The 14,701-nt window shown below is 31.6% G+C and overlaps 1 protein-coding gene across 1 annotated transcript in view; it reads left to right on the top strand.

Moving 5' to 3' along the window:
- The window catches only part of LOC134697153 (protein Fe65 homolog), a 92,553-nt gene that overhangs the window by 3,472 nt on the left and 74,380 nt on the right, over positions 1-14,701 (top strand). Inside the window, exon 2 of the mRNA XM_063559218.1 lies at positions 2,033-2,107. The gene's annotated coding sequence lies outside the window, so the exon portion shown is untranslated. The remainder of the gene's footprint in view (positions 1-2,032; positions 2,108-14,701) is intronic.

Here is a 14,701-nt window from a genome sequence, read left to right as displayed (position 1 = left end):
GCTTAAAGAATTTTGTCATATTTTTCTAGACTGGAAAACTCAGTGTAAAATTTGCAACATAAATATGCAGTATAATACATTTACATGTACAACTGTAAACATTTTTCTTTGATTAGTTAGAAATGATGTTACCCTACATTTGAGACTTTGGTCCATTTTTAACAAGATTTTCGATGAAAATAAATTGGTTATTGATTTTGTTATGCATGTCTGGACAGCATTTGGGCCGTGACCCGTACTGGTAAAAGCTGTTAGAACACACCTGTAAAACAATAGAACTATATATAACCTATTTGACCTTGACTTATTATTGTATATGATAGTTTAGTAAATACACACAGATGATGAAACAGCTGTTGGAATTAGGGTCCATCTGTGTTGACAAAGCATTAGATCAGCTAAACACAGTTAATTTAACACTATAACAAGTGAATATATTTTAAATTTTTACCAGTAAGGTTATGATACAATGTGTACATTTATGTATGTTTGCATGTTTCTTAACAATTCACCTATCACCCATATTGGGTTATGCTCCGCCCATTTATGCTAATTAGCTATTGCCACGGAGACTTAGACAAACAAAGCGAAAAAGATGGCGACCGCCAAGCCTTATCGTGCGGCAAGTTTGTCTGATCTGCCAAACAATTTCCAGTTGGGGTATCTTAATTGTGAAATTTCTTTGAAATGCAAGCAGACTGGTTTCAAATATTTCAGTAATAAGTTATCACACAATGTCTGTAGTACAAAGACAGTTTCTTCAGCAATAGCTTGGACTAAATGATGTTAAATAATTTTATTGAGACTAGTATTTCTGTACTGCACACAACATTTTCATTGACTTTTTTGATGGGATAAACTCCAATAACAAATGATACATATCTTTGGTTATTGATCAGATTATTGATATTCCTGCAAAATGACATGGAAGAATTATCAAACAAATTCTATATAATGAATTTTGTGATAAACATTTTCTTGGTTATGACTATGAGACATAACATTTCTGAATTAAAAATCTTATTGTTACTCCTACAATTTCCAATTTAAATACACCCCATCTTAAGGAGAGGGTATAAGCTGTTTTAACTAAATGTTTGTCCGTAATTTTTTTTAGTTTGTGAGACATCTACTTTATTAATAGGGGCTGTCTTTATTTCTAATGACATATATGGTAGATATATTTAGTATTTTACTGGAATTTAGGATGTATATGTTGATTCATTCAAATTTGTATAAGAGTTTCTGTAGGAATAGTTTATTTCATTATTTCATTGAAATACTGAAAGCGAGATGTCATTCTCACTCCCTCTTTTCCACATAACCCAAACTAAAACTATCCATATTTTGTCATAATCATTTTAAGTGTTACCATAGTTATATGTACCGGGGTATTCACTATTTTCCATCCATTTTAAAAAGAATTGTAGGTGTTGTTGAATTATCTTTCCTAGAATTTTCCATAATGGTTAACCAAATTAAAAGTTAGTCTGAACAAACATAAATTTTGTACATTTTGACATAACATTACATGTTTATAATTATCTTATTCAAATGTTTTAATAAATTGATCAGCTAGTCTTGAAGCAAAGATGATATAAGGAGTGGTACCACTATACAGCAGAATGCCTTAACATAGTTGCACACACAGAATATTAAATAACTTGTGATTTCTTAGAAATTTTGCTCATATTTTCCGAAGAAGTTCATTTAACTTGGATATTACTAATGTATTTGATTTTATAGTTGAACTGATCTAGGTTGGAAAATTCAATATTCTATAATACTGACATCATGTAAGAATTGCACAGGAATGTTAAATCTGTATAACTAAGGATCTATTGTACTAGATTTGTGTTGTTAAGTATGACAAATGTATTGGAATTCAAAACAGTTAACTAGATCAGGCAAGTTTGAAATAGAATAGCTTCACTCTTTGACAATTTTTTTGTTTTTGTAGTAATATCGATAATAAGAGACGTTACATTGTTACTGTCTAATTGGCACTGAGTTGAGATTTTTTATCTTTCAGGATCAGAAAGTCGGACACGTTATTGATCAGCAGTAACAAGTTATCCACCAGCGTAACGATTCAGCGCGGTAGGAGGTAATACCATTACATATATTGTTTATTGATTTCTAAACTAATCAGATCAATTCATTGGCTTTTGTGTTTTCACTATTTTCATTTACTAAAAAATTTATCAATGACGTCATTTTAATGGATTGAAAAGGACAAAATCGTGCATGATGTAGGAATTAGAATTGAATTTACTTCTTCTAATGAATATTGAATAATTGTGACGAAATCAGACATTTAGTTCATTGGCATTGCAATTTGTTCATGTTGGTGATTTATGTAGTACTGTAGAGTTTCCAAGTACAATATTAATTGATTATTTGGAAGGACCCATGATAATTTTAATTCTGCTGCAGGCTTTTAACATATTATATATAAAAACTACAAGGCAATTTTAAAGTCTTTGTTTTCATTAATGTGTTATATAAGCATAAACTTGCAGTTTTATGCCCTACCTACGATAGTAGAGGGGCATTATGTTTTTTGGTCTGTGCAGCTGTCCGTCCTTCCTTCCGTCCGTCGGTTTGTTCCTTCAGGTTGAAGTTTTTGGTCAAGGTAGTTTTTGATGAAGTTGAGGTCCAATCAACTTCAAACATAGTACACATGTTCCCTATAATATGATCTTTCTAATTTAATTGCCAAATTAGACTTTTGACCCCAATTTCATGGTCCACTGAACATAAAAAATGATAGTGCAAGTTTCAGGTTAAAGTTTTTGGTCAAGGTAGTTTTTGATGAAGTTGAGGTCCAATCAACTTCAAACATAGTACACATGTTCCCTATAATATGATCTTTCTAATTTAATTGCCAAATTAGACTTTTGACCCCAATTTCATGGTCCACTGAACATAAAAAATGATAGTGCAAGTTTCAGGTTAAAGTTTTTGGTCAAGGTAGTTTTTGATGAAGTTGAAGTCCAATCAACTTGAAACTTAGTACACATGTTCCTTAGGTTATGATCTTTCTAATTAGATTGCCAAATTAGATTTTTTATCCCAATTTTACAGTCCACTGAACATAGAAAATGATAATGCGAGTGGGGCATCCGTGTACTATGGACACATTCTTGTTTTAAGTAAATTTGAGTAACTTATTATCAATTTGTTAATAAGAATTATAGATGTAAAATTATAGATTAAATGAACTGTTGGTTAACCTTAGAATACAAGGAATCGCAGGACATCTTGAAGGAATGTTCTTTGAAGGTTTCATGGCCCCAGAGAACCAGTGTGAATAGCTACATTTTTTTTGTATATTTCTGTATAGCTACATTTTTTGTTTATTGCTATATTTTAGTATCTGACATCTGTTGTAATCTTTTAAAAAAATATCTTCTACCCTAAAAGCACTGCTAGGAGATTGATCATCCAAAGAGCATCTACAAACACAATCATCTATTATTGATCAGGTGGAAAATATGACAGCATTAATAACATTGATAGGCCAAGCAAAGTAGTTATTGGAATTCTCAGGAAATATGACAGCATTAATAACATTGATAGGCCAAGCAAAGTAGTTATTGGAATTCTCAGGAAATATGACAGCATTAATAACAATGATAGGCCAAGCAAAGTAGTAATTGAATTCTCAGGAAATATTATTTTATCCTCTTTTGTTAATCTAATAGGTCATTTAAAAAGATTTCTGCATAAAATTATAGATAACTAGAATGTATTCATAGTACAAAGATGTCCCACCAGCAGTATCATTTTCTATGTTCAGTGAAACATGAAATTGGGGTTAAACAGGGATCATATCAGGATTTTTTTTACGGGTACTAAGTTGCAAGTTGATAAGACTAAGTGGGGCATAGAAAGTGGGTCATAAAAAGAAAAATCTTTTTCAAGAAGCTTTTAGGGATTGATGAAAACAAAACCATCTGTTTTAACAATGTTACAATTTGTAACTGGAAATGCAGAAAACTAAATGAATATGTTGAATTTTATTAGGGTATTCTTATCCAACTGGTTAATTACATTGTATGTTAGTGACCTAATAGCTAAATACGATATATATGGTGTCTGTAAATTTCATATGGGGTGAGAGCAAAGTATTCAATTGTCTCTGGCAGATGGCATAATACAAAGTCTTATTTGAAAGAGGACTTCAGAGCAATGTCTTGTGTTATGAGAGTGAGTGCTCTCAGCACCTTACAAAATGTAACAAACTCTTGCTACAATCCTGTAGGAGCCAATATTTGGTTAAATTTATTTCCTTATACAACAATAACCTTTGTCTATTTACAGTCATTCTATTGTAAACCTGCTTGGTAAAACCTATTTATAGCATTCATGAATGTTTATTCTTGTCTAAAGTTTGCATCAAATATTTGCAACTGGACATTTAGTATAGAACAATTAATCAATTATTCATTGTATGTCTCAGCCATTAAAATTAAAGTAGCATGTAATAGTATGTGATAAATGCTTCACATGATAATGTGTGCCTACATAAAAGTAACATAATAACATGAGGTAAACAAACATTTCATTGAGTTTTTACAATATCAAATGATATTTTATGTCTTCTTTCACAACACATATTTCCTAGACATTATTAAAATGTCCCAAAACAGCTTTGAGTCATTATTAGTGTTGATTTTCTGTCATAGTTTGTCTGATGTTAAACAAATTGTGGTCATTCTAGTAGACATTATTGATCCCTGTATGGCAGAGTTCCTATGTATTCTGATTGATCACATGATCTTCTCATTCCTATTCTGCGTCATGTGAAAAAAAATTGTATTTTGAATAGTTACAAAGCATTGATTTATAGGACAAGAGAGTCTCACCTGGTCAGTTCATTCTTAATACTTTCTATGCAAATCTTTTATCTATAGTTGTTGTGGTAATTGATTTATCTTTTAATTTTATTGGGATCTATATGAATTTATGGATGAGTGTTGGTTGCTTTAAGTTCAGTGGCAAACATTCTTGCATCTTCAGAATTTTATATCAAAGGAGATATGGGTATTATATTTTGGACAACAAACAAACACAAACAACCATTTGGTTACATATATTACAAAACAACCATTTGGCAACATGTTACAGTTTTTACCAAAAAATACAATTGTTTATGAAGTGTGTTCACATTTTCTCCTCCCTCAAACTATAGTTTCTGAATAAAATAAAGTAATAAGTCTGCCCTGTTTCTTTTTTCAGGACTCAAGTTATGTTTTTTACAGTCCTTATATTATTCGGTCACTTCTTTTTTAATATCTTTCTGTTAAAGCAAATAAATCATTTAACTTTTCCAGATGACTTCACACAACTGGCTTATAATTTCACAGTTCACATGTTATCTTTTGTCAAGCAAAAAGAGTCGGCTATAAAATAAAAAAAAATCACGTAAATACATTTGTAGTTTCTTATATAGAAAATCCTGAGTTATGCATAAGAAAATGCAAAAATCTGAAAAACAATTCAAAGTCATATGTTTAAGAAATACTAGACATGCTAGAAATACTAAAAATTTGTTTATTTTTTATAGTTCATGTAAAGAGAGTTGAAAAATACCAGTAGGCTCAGGCACTGTGTGTTTTTTGGTTGAACTCTTTACTAGGGGCCTAAATATATATTTCTACACTGTATGGGTTTTGCTCATTGATCAAGGTCAAGTGCCTTATATGTGTTTAAATTTTTTTTTTTGGTCTTAAATGTGTAGTTGTCACATTTTCATCATACCACATCTCTTGAAGAAATTCTCTTCATATTTATTAGAAACAAAGATAACGGATGTCATTTTATTTTTACCTATAATGGTATAAATGCCTCTGGCCTTTCTAAGTCTTGTATTATTTTAACTTTTAATTTCTTGTGTACAATTTGGAGTTTAGTATGGTGTTCATTATCACTTAACTAGCTAGTATATATTTGTTTAGGGGCCAGCTGAAGGACGCCTCCGGGTGCGGGAATTTCTTGTTGCATTGAAGACCTGTTGGTGACCTTCTGCTGTTGTTTGCTCTATGGTCGGGTTGTTGTCTCTTTGGCACATTCCCCATTTCCATTCTCAATTTTATATAGCTGTTCTAAAATATATATAGAGTTAAATGATTCTTGTTGTAGCTAATAAGAGTGAGAAATTCCACCTAAATTGTTTTATTAATCTTAAGAAGATAGTTATCAAATGATTGAGTCTCAAATAACCTCTTGGCTAGTTTTAATCAAGAATTGATTTCATGGAATGTATAAAATGTATGCATGGTTTCATTTTAAGGCATTTTAGCAATGGACCATAGTCAAAGTGATGCTAGTAATTTCTTACATTTTAAGAAATTTTGATAAATTATTCACATTTAAAATTAAAGTTTTTGAAATATAACATGTTTAATGAATTATTAATATAATGAATGATAGGTATTGAATAAATTTTCTATAATAGTGAGTATGAACCTAAATAGTACATGTATTATGCTTATGTAAGGAAGTATTGCTAAGGTATATTAATAATTAGGGCCCCGCCGAAAAGGCGGGTCACCCTATAGTGATCAGTCTGTCCGTCTGTCCGTCCGTCCGTCCGTCCGTCTGTCCGTCCGTCTGTCCGTCTGTCCGTCCGTCTGTCCGTCCGTCTGTCCGTCCGTCTGTCCGTCCGTCCGTAACACTTTCGTGTCCGCTCCATATCTAGATAACCGTTATGATTTTATACTTAATACTTAACATGATTATTAACCAACACCCAAGGGTGTGTCATGATGTATGTACAACTTCCTAGGTCAAAGGTCAAGGTCAAAACCTTTGGTTTCAGTTGACAACCCCGTGTCCTGTGGTGAAGATCGTGTCCGCTCCATATCTAGATAACCGTTATGATTTCAAAGTTTATACTTGTCATCCATTTTAACCACCACCAGAGGGCGTGTCATGATGTATGTACAACTTCCTAGGTCAAAGGTCAAGGTCAAAACCTTTGGTTTCAGTTGACAACCCCGTGTCCTGTGGTGAAGATCGTGTCCGCTCCATATCTAGATAACCGTTATGATTTCAAAGTTTATACTTGTCATCCATTTTAACCACCACCAGAGGGCGTGTCATGATGTATGTACAACTTCCTAGGTCAAAGGTCAACGTCAAAAAACTTTGGTTTCAGTTGACAACCCTGTGTTCTGTTGTGAAGATTGTGTCCGCTCTATATCTTGAGAACCATTATGATTTCAAATATTATACTTGACATCCATTTTAACCAACACCAGAGGGTGTGTCATGATGTATGTACCACTTCCTAGGTCAAAGGTCTGTCTGTCTGTTGGTCTGTCCATCCGACGCTAACAAATTTGATCCACACTATATTTTGAGAGGACAGCTGTTATTATTTCATACTTTATACCTGAAAACATTTTCAACTTAACATATATATTAAATGTGTCATAATGTATGCATCCTAGGTCAAAGGTCAGTCCGTTGGTCTGTCCATCCGTTCGTTGTTCTTAACAAATTGTGTCCGCTTTACCTCTCAAGAACCGTTAATATTTCATACTTTATACTTGGTGGGTCATAATATATTGAAGGCATAATTCTAAAAATATGTGACAAATATCAATTGGGCAGCATCTTTAAACATTGTTCAAACATCAATCCATATATCCAGAAGTCACCTTAGAGTAGTCAACAATGAGTTCACATCATGCAGTCATATCACTATTATACTATGAAAGTAAGTTGAGAATATTTATCAGTTTTAACTTAAAATCTTAGATTAAAATCACATGTGAGACTATGTAATAACTTCCAAATAATGCTTCATATCAGATTATCCATACAACTTATTTACCCCACATTATTGACAGCGGGGCCCAAAGAGATGGCTCCCATCTCAATGAAATCTAGTTCAAGCAAGTTAATGAATCTTAAAACTTCTGTTTTAAAAAAAATCATTCCACATCCAATGTCACTCCTCTTTACATCGCATAATCTACTGTTATGTGGGAGTTTGTATTAGATTAGGCTGAAGTATATAAACTAATGTTTAAAAATACATCCATAATAAATTAAAGCAGAAAGTAAAATTAATTATTTAAATTTGATAAAATATGATATTTGATCAAATTTAAATATCAATTTTACTTTCTGCTTTAAAATTTATCAGATTATTTGCAATTATAATTACCAAGCATGTAATCCTAAAAGCATAGTTTTGAAAGTGTTTTAGCTAAATGTTTACATTATTCATGATTATTTTATTCATTCTAAAGTTAGCAAGTTCTTGAATGTATTAAAAATAGTCTTTCTAATTTTGGTCTATTTTAATTTGTTTGTTTATTTTTAATATTCATAACTTAATAAAGTTCCATTTGAAATTATGTCTGGTTGATGAAGGTGGTTCTGGGCAGTTTTTGGGGAAAGACGGCTTCAAGCCGTCAATCGAAGCCGTCAATCCCCTATGGGGTTGACCAGAGTGACACTCCCTCACATCATTCATTTTGTTTTTATACATGTTATAGTGTGGAAACCCCCCAACAAATCTTACTTAGATTGAAGAGAAGGAGACCCAGAAATTAATAGTTTGACTCTAAACACTCTTTTTTACACATTTCCCTTCTGTTTCTCACGAAATTATCGTATCTTGAACTCTCCTTTACACTGTTTACGTTTATTTTACAATCCGGAAAAATAAATATGACGAGATATTCTAAATATATCCAACCTACATTGTATTTTATAGTGACGTCATTCTTGGAAGAAGCAGGGATATCCTTCACCAGTTCACTGGTTATTTAAATCATTCTTAGAGATCGTGCACTAATTACAAATTTGTATTTGTTAAATCTAAACATAATATTGTTTACTGTAGATGATTTCTTTAACATCAACATACAATACTTTAATTTGTAGGTCAACAACTCTCAAAACAAACAAAGATCGTGGGGTTACATGAGACAGGGGAAAGAAACGATTTTATTATTTTTTTCGGGTCTCATTAATTAGAGACAAGAAGCGTCAAAAAGCGACAAGAGGCGTCAAGAAGACTATTTAGCGCCAAGAAAAAAAATATTCCTCTAGTCGCTTCTTGTCGCTAATTGGTGAGACCATTTTTTTCTGTAAAAATTCTGAGAATCTTTTTCCAATTCAGGAGCACCTCAATTGATGAGAAATTATCCACTGAAATAAAAGTAAATGTATTTAAACACTTCAAATGTGACATTTTATTGGATTAGTAGTCTTCTATTAAAACTAAATTTTTGTGTACCTACATAATCATTGTAATAGTAAAAAAAATAATAATAAAAATTTGCATTTTGTAGTTTAAACATATTTATTATTTACAAATATTTCAAAATTAAGATTTGGAAACAAGCTTCACACATTTTACATCACTCATATTGTTTTTATACGACCGCAAATTTTGAAAAAATTTTCGTCGTATATTGCTATCACGTTGGCGTCGTCGTTGTCCGAATACTTTTAGTTTTCGCACTCTAACTTTAGTAAAAGTGAATAGAAATCTATGAAATTTTAACACAAGGTTTATGACCATAAAAGGAAGGCTGGTATTGATTTTGGGAGTTTTGGTCCCATCATTTTAGGAATTAGGGGCCAAAAAGGGCCCAAATAAGCATTTTCTTGGTTTTCGCACTATAACTTTAGTTTAAGTTAATAGAAATCTATGAAATTTTGACACAAGGTTGATGACCACAAAAGAAAGGTTGGGATTGATTTTGGGAGTTTTGGTTTCAACAGTTTAGGAATTAGGGGCCAAAAAAGGGCCCAAATAAGCATTATTCTTGGTTTTCGCACAATAACTTAGGTTTAAGTGAATAGAAATCAATGAAATTTAAACATAATGTTTATGACCACAAAAGGAAGATTGGTATTGATTTTGGGAGTTAAGGTCCCAACAGTTTAGGAATTAGGGGCCAAAAAAGGACCCAAATAAGCATTTTTCTTGGTTTTCGCACCATAACATTAGTATAAGTAAATAGAAATCTATGAAATTTAAACACAAGGTTAATGACCATAAAAGGAAGGTTGGTATTGATTTTGGGAGTTTTGGTCCCAACAGTTTAGGAAAAAGGGGCCCAAAGGGTCCAAAATTAAACTTTGTTTGATTTCATCAAAATTGAATAATTGGGGTTCTTTGATATGCCGAATCTAACTGTGTATGTAGATTCTTCAATTTTGGTCCCGTTTTCAAATTGGTCTACATTAAGTCCAAAGGGTCCAAATTTAAATTAAGTTTGATTTTGACAAAAAATGAATCGGTTGGGTTCTTTGATATGTTGAATCTAAAAATGTACTTAGATTCTTGATTATTGGCCCAGTTTTCAAGTTGGTCCAAATCTGGGTCCAAAATTAAACTTTTTTGATTTCATCAAAATTGAATAAATGGGGTTCTTTGATATGCCAAATCTAACTGTGTATGTAGATTCTTCATTTTTGGTCCCGTTTTCAAATTGGCCTACATTAAGGTCCAAAGGGTCCAAAATTAAACTAAGTTTGATTTTATCAAAAATTAAATTCTTGGGCCTCTTTGATATGCTGAATCTAAACATGTACTTAGATTTTTGATTATGGGCCCAGTTTTCAAGTTGGTCCAAATCAGGATCTAAAATTATTATATTAAGTATTGTGCAATAGCAAGTCTTTTCAATTGCACAGTATTGTGCAATGGCAAGAAATATCTAATTTACAATATTGTGAAATAGCAAATTTTTTTTTAATTAGAGTTATCTTTCTTTGTCCAAAATAGTAAGTAAGAAATATCTTATTGCAAGATTTTTTTTTAATTGGAGTTATCTTTCTTTGTCCAGAATCAACTTAAATCTTTATTATATATAATATACAATGTATATTCACTTTTTACTACCAACTGATAAATTTAAATAATCTTTACCATTCAGTGATAACAAGCAGTTTTTTTACATCTTAATATTCTATGATGTATTTAAATGAGTAGTTATTGTTGCAAACTCCATTAGAATATTTTAATTGAGATTAGTTTTGGAATAAGGGAAAGGGGGATGTGATTAAAAAATTGGGTTCAATTTTTATACGACCGCAAATTTTGAAAAAAAATTTCGTCGTATATTGCTATCACCTTGGCGTCGTCGTCGTCGTCGTCGTCGTCCGAATACTTTTAGTTTTCGCACTCTAACTTTAGTAAAAGTGAATAGAAATCTATGAAATTTTAACACAAGGTTTATGACCATAAAAGGAAGGCTGGTATTGATTTTGGGAGTTTTGGTCCCATCATTTTAGGAATTAGGGGCCAAAAGGGGCCCAAATAAGCATTTTCTTGGTTTTCGCACTATAACTTTAGTTTAAGTTAATAGAAATCTATGAAATTTTGACACAAGGTTGATGACCACAAAAGAAAGGTTGGGATTGATTTTGGGAGTTTTGGTTTCAACAGTTTAGGAATTAGGGGCCAAAAAAGGGCCCAAATAAGCATTATTCTTGGTTTTCGCACAATAACTTAGGTTTAAGTGAATAGAAATCAATGAAATTTAAACATAATGTTTATGACCACAAAAGGAAGATTGGTATTGATTTTGGGAGTTAAGGTCCCAACAGTTTAGGAATTAGGGGCCAAAAAAGGACCCAAATAAGCATTTTTCTTGGTTTTCGCACCATAACATTAGTATAAATAAATAGAAATCTATGAAATTTAAACACAAGGTTAATGACCATAAAAGGAAGGTTGGTATTGATTTTGGGAGTTTTGGTCCCAACAGTTTAGGAAAAAGGGGCCCAAAGGGTCCAAAATTAAACTTTGTTTGATTTCATCAAAATTGAATAATTGGGGTTCTTTGATATGCCGAATCTAACTGTGTATGTAGATTCTTCAATTTTGGTCCCGTTTTCAAATTGGTCTACATTAAGTCCAAAGGGTCCAAATTTAAATTAAGTTTGATTTTGACAAAAAATGAATCGGTTGGGTTCTTTGATATGTTGAATCTAAAAATGTACTTAGATTCTTGATTATTGGCCCAGTTTTCAAGTTGGTCCAAATCTGGGTCCAAAATTAAACTTTTTTGATTTCATCAAAATTGAATAAATGGGGTTCTTTGATATGCCAAATCTAACTGTGTATGTAGATTCTTCATTTTTGGTCCCGTTTTCAAATTGGCCTACATTAAGGTCCAAAGGGTCCAAAATTAAACTAAGTTTGATTTTATCAAAAATTAAATTCTTGGGCCTCTTTGATATGCTGAATCTAAACATGTACTTAGATTTTTGATTATGGGCCCAGTTTTCAAGTTGGTCCAAATCAGGATCTAAAATTATTATATTAAGTATTGTGCAATAGCAAGTCTTTTCAATTGCACAGTATTGTGCAATGGCAAGAAATATCTAATTTACAATATTGTGAAATAGCAAATTTTTTTTTAATTAGAGTTATCTTTCTTTGTCCAAAATAGTAAGTAAGAAATATCTTATTGCAAGATTTTTTTTTTAATTGGAGTTATCTTTCTTTGTCCAGAATCAACTTAAATCTTTATTATATATAATATACAATGTATATTCACTTTTTACTACCAACTGATAAATTTAAATAATCTTTACCATTCAGTGATAACAAGCAGTTTTTTTACATCTTAATATTTTATGATGTATTTAAATGAGTAGTTATTGTTGCAAACTCCATTAGAATATTTTAATTGAGATTAGTTTTGGAATAAGGGAAAGGGGGATGTGATTAAAAAATTGGGTTCAATTTTTATACGACCGCTCTCGTCGTATATTGCTATCACGTTGGCGTCGTCGTCGTCGTCGTCGTCGTCCGAATACTTTTAGTTTTCGCACTCTAACTTTAGTAAAAGTGAATAGAAATCTATGAAATTTTAACACAAGGTTTATGACCATAAAAGGAAGGTTGGTATTGATTTTGGGAGTTTTGGTCCCAATATTTTAGGAATTAGGGGCCAAAAAGGGCCCAAATAAGCATTTTCTTGGTTTTCGCACTATAACTTTAGTTTAAGTTAATAGAAATCTATGAAATTTTGACACAAGGTTGATGATCACAAAAGAAAGGTTGGGACTGATTTTGGTAGTTTTGGTTTCAACAGTTTAGGAATTAGGGGCCAAAAAAGGGCCCAAATAAGCATTATTCTGGGTTTTCGCACAATAACTTTAGTTTAAGTTAATAGAAATCAATGAAATTTAAACATAATGTTTATGACCACAAAAGGAAGATTGGTATTGATTTTGGGAGTTTAGGTCCCAACAGTTTAGGAATTAGGGGCCAAAAAGGGACCCAAATAAGCATTTTTCTTGGTTTTCGCACCATAACGTTAGTATAAGTAAATAGAAATCTATGAAATTTAAACACAAGGTTAATGACCATAAAAGGAAGGTTGGTATTGATTTTGGGAGTTTTGGTCCCAACAGTTAAGAAAAAGGGGCCCAAAGGGTCCAAAATTAAACTTTGTTTGATTTCATCAAAATTGAATAATTCGGGTTCTTTGATATGCAGAATCTATCTGTGTATGTAGATTCTTAATTTTTGGTCCCGTTTTCAAATTGGTCTACATTAAGGTCCAAAGGGTCCAAAATTAAACTTAGTTTGATTTTAACAAAAATTGAATCCTTGGGGTTCTTTGATATGCTGAATCTAAAAATGAACTTAGATTTTTTATTACGAGCCCAGTTTTCAAGTTGGCCCAAATCGGGGTCCAAAATTAAACTTTTTTGATTTCATCAAAAATTGAAAAAATGGGGTTCTTTGATATGCCAAATCTAACTGTGTATGTAGATTCTTCATTTTTGGTCCCGTTTTCAAATTGGCCTACATTAAGGTCCAAAGAGTCCAAAATTAAACTAAGCTTGATTTTAACAAAAATTAAATTCTTGGGCCTCTTTGATTTGCTGAATCTAAACATGTACTTAGATTTTTGATTATGGGCCCTGTTTTCAAGTTGGTCCAAATCAGGATCTAAAATTATTATATTAAGTATTGTGGAATAGCAAGTCTTTTCAATTGCACAGTATTGTGCAATGGCAAGAAATACCTAATTTCACAATATTGTGAAATAGCAATTTTTTTTTTAATTAGAGTTATCTTTCTTTGTCCAAAATAGTAAGCAAGAAATATCTTATTGCAAGATTTTTTTTTAATTGGAGTTATCTTTCTTTGTCCAGAATCAACTTAAATCTTTGTTATATACAATATACAATGTATATTCACTTTTTACTACCAACTGATAAATTTAAATAATCTTTACCATTCAGTGATAACAAGCAGTTTTTTTACATCTTAATATTTTATGATGTATTTAAATGAGTAGTTATTGTTGCAAACTCCATTAGAATATTTTAATTGAGATTAGTTTTGGAATAAGGGAAAGGGGGATGTGATTAAAAAATTGGGTTCAATTTTTCTCATTTGAAATATCATAAATAAAAAGAAAATTTCTTCAAACATTTTTTGAGAGGATTAATATTGAACAGCATAGTGAATTGCTCTAAGAGAAAACAAAAATTTTAAGTTCATTAGAACACATTCATTCTGTGTCAGAAACCTATGCTGTGTCAACTATTTAATCACAATCCAAATTTAGAGCTGAATCCAGCTTGAATGTTGTGTCCATACTTGCCCCAACCGTTCAGGGTTCAACCTCTGCGGTCGTATAAAGCTACGCCCTGCGAAGCATCTGGTTCTCATTTGAAATTTCATAAATAAAAAGAA

This window comes from Mytilus trossulus, chromosome 14, assembly GCF_036588685.1.
Source record: "Mytilus trossulus isolate FHL-02 chromosome 14, PNRI_Mtr1.1.1.hap1, whole genome shotgun sequence".
NCBI classification, from domain to species: domain Eukaryota; kingdom Metazoa; phylum Mollusca; class Bivalvia; order Mytilida; family Mytilidae; genus Mytilus; species Mytilus trossulus.
The sequence above is the reverse complement of the archived record's forward strand: the minus strand, read 5'-3'. Positions and strand labels throughout refer to the sequence as shown.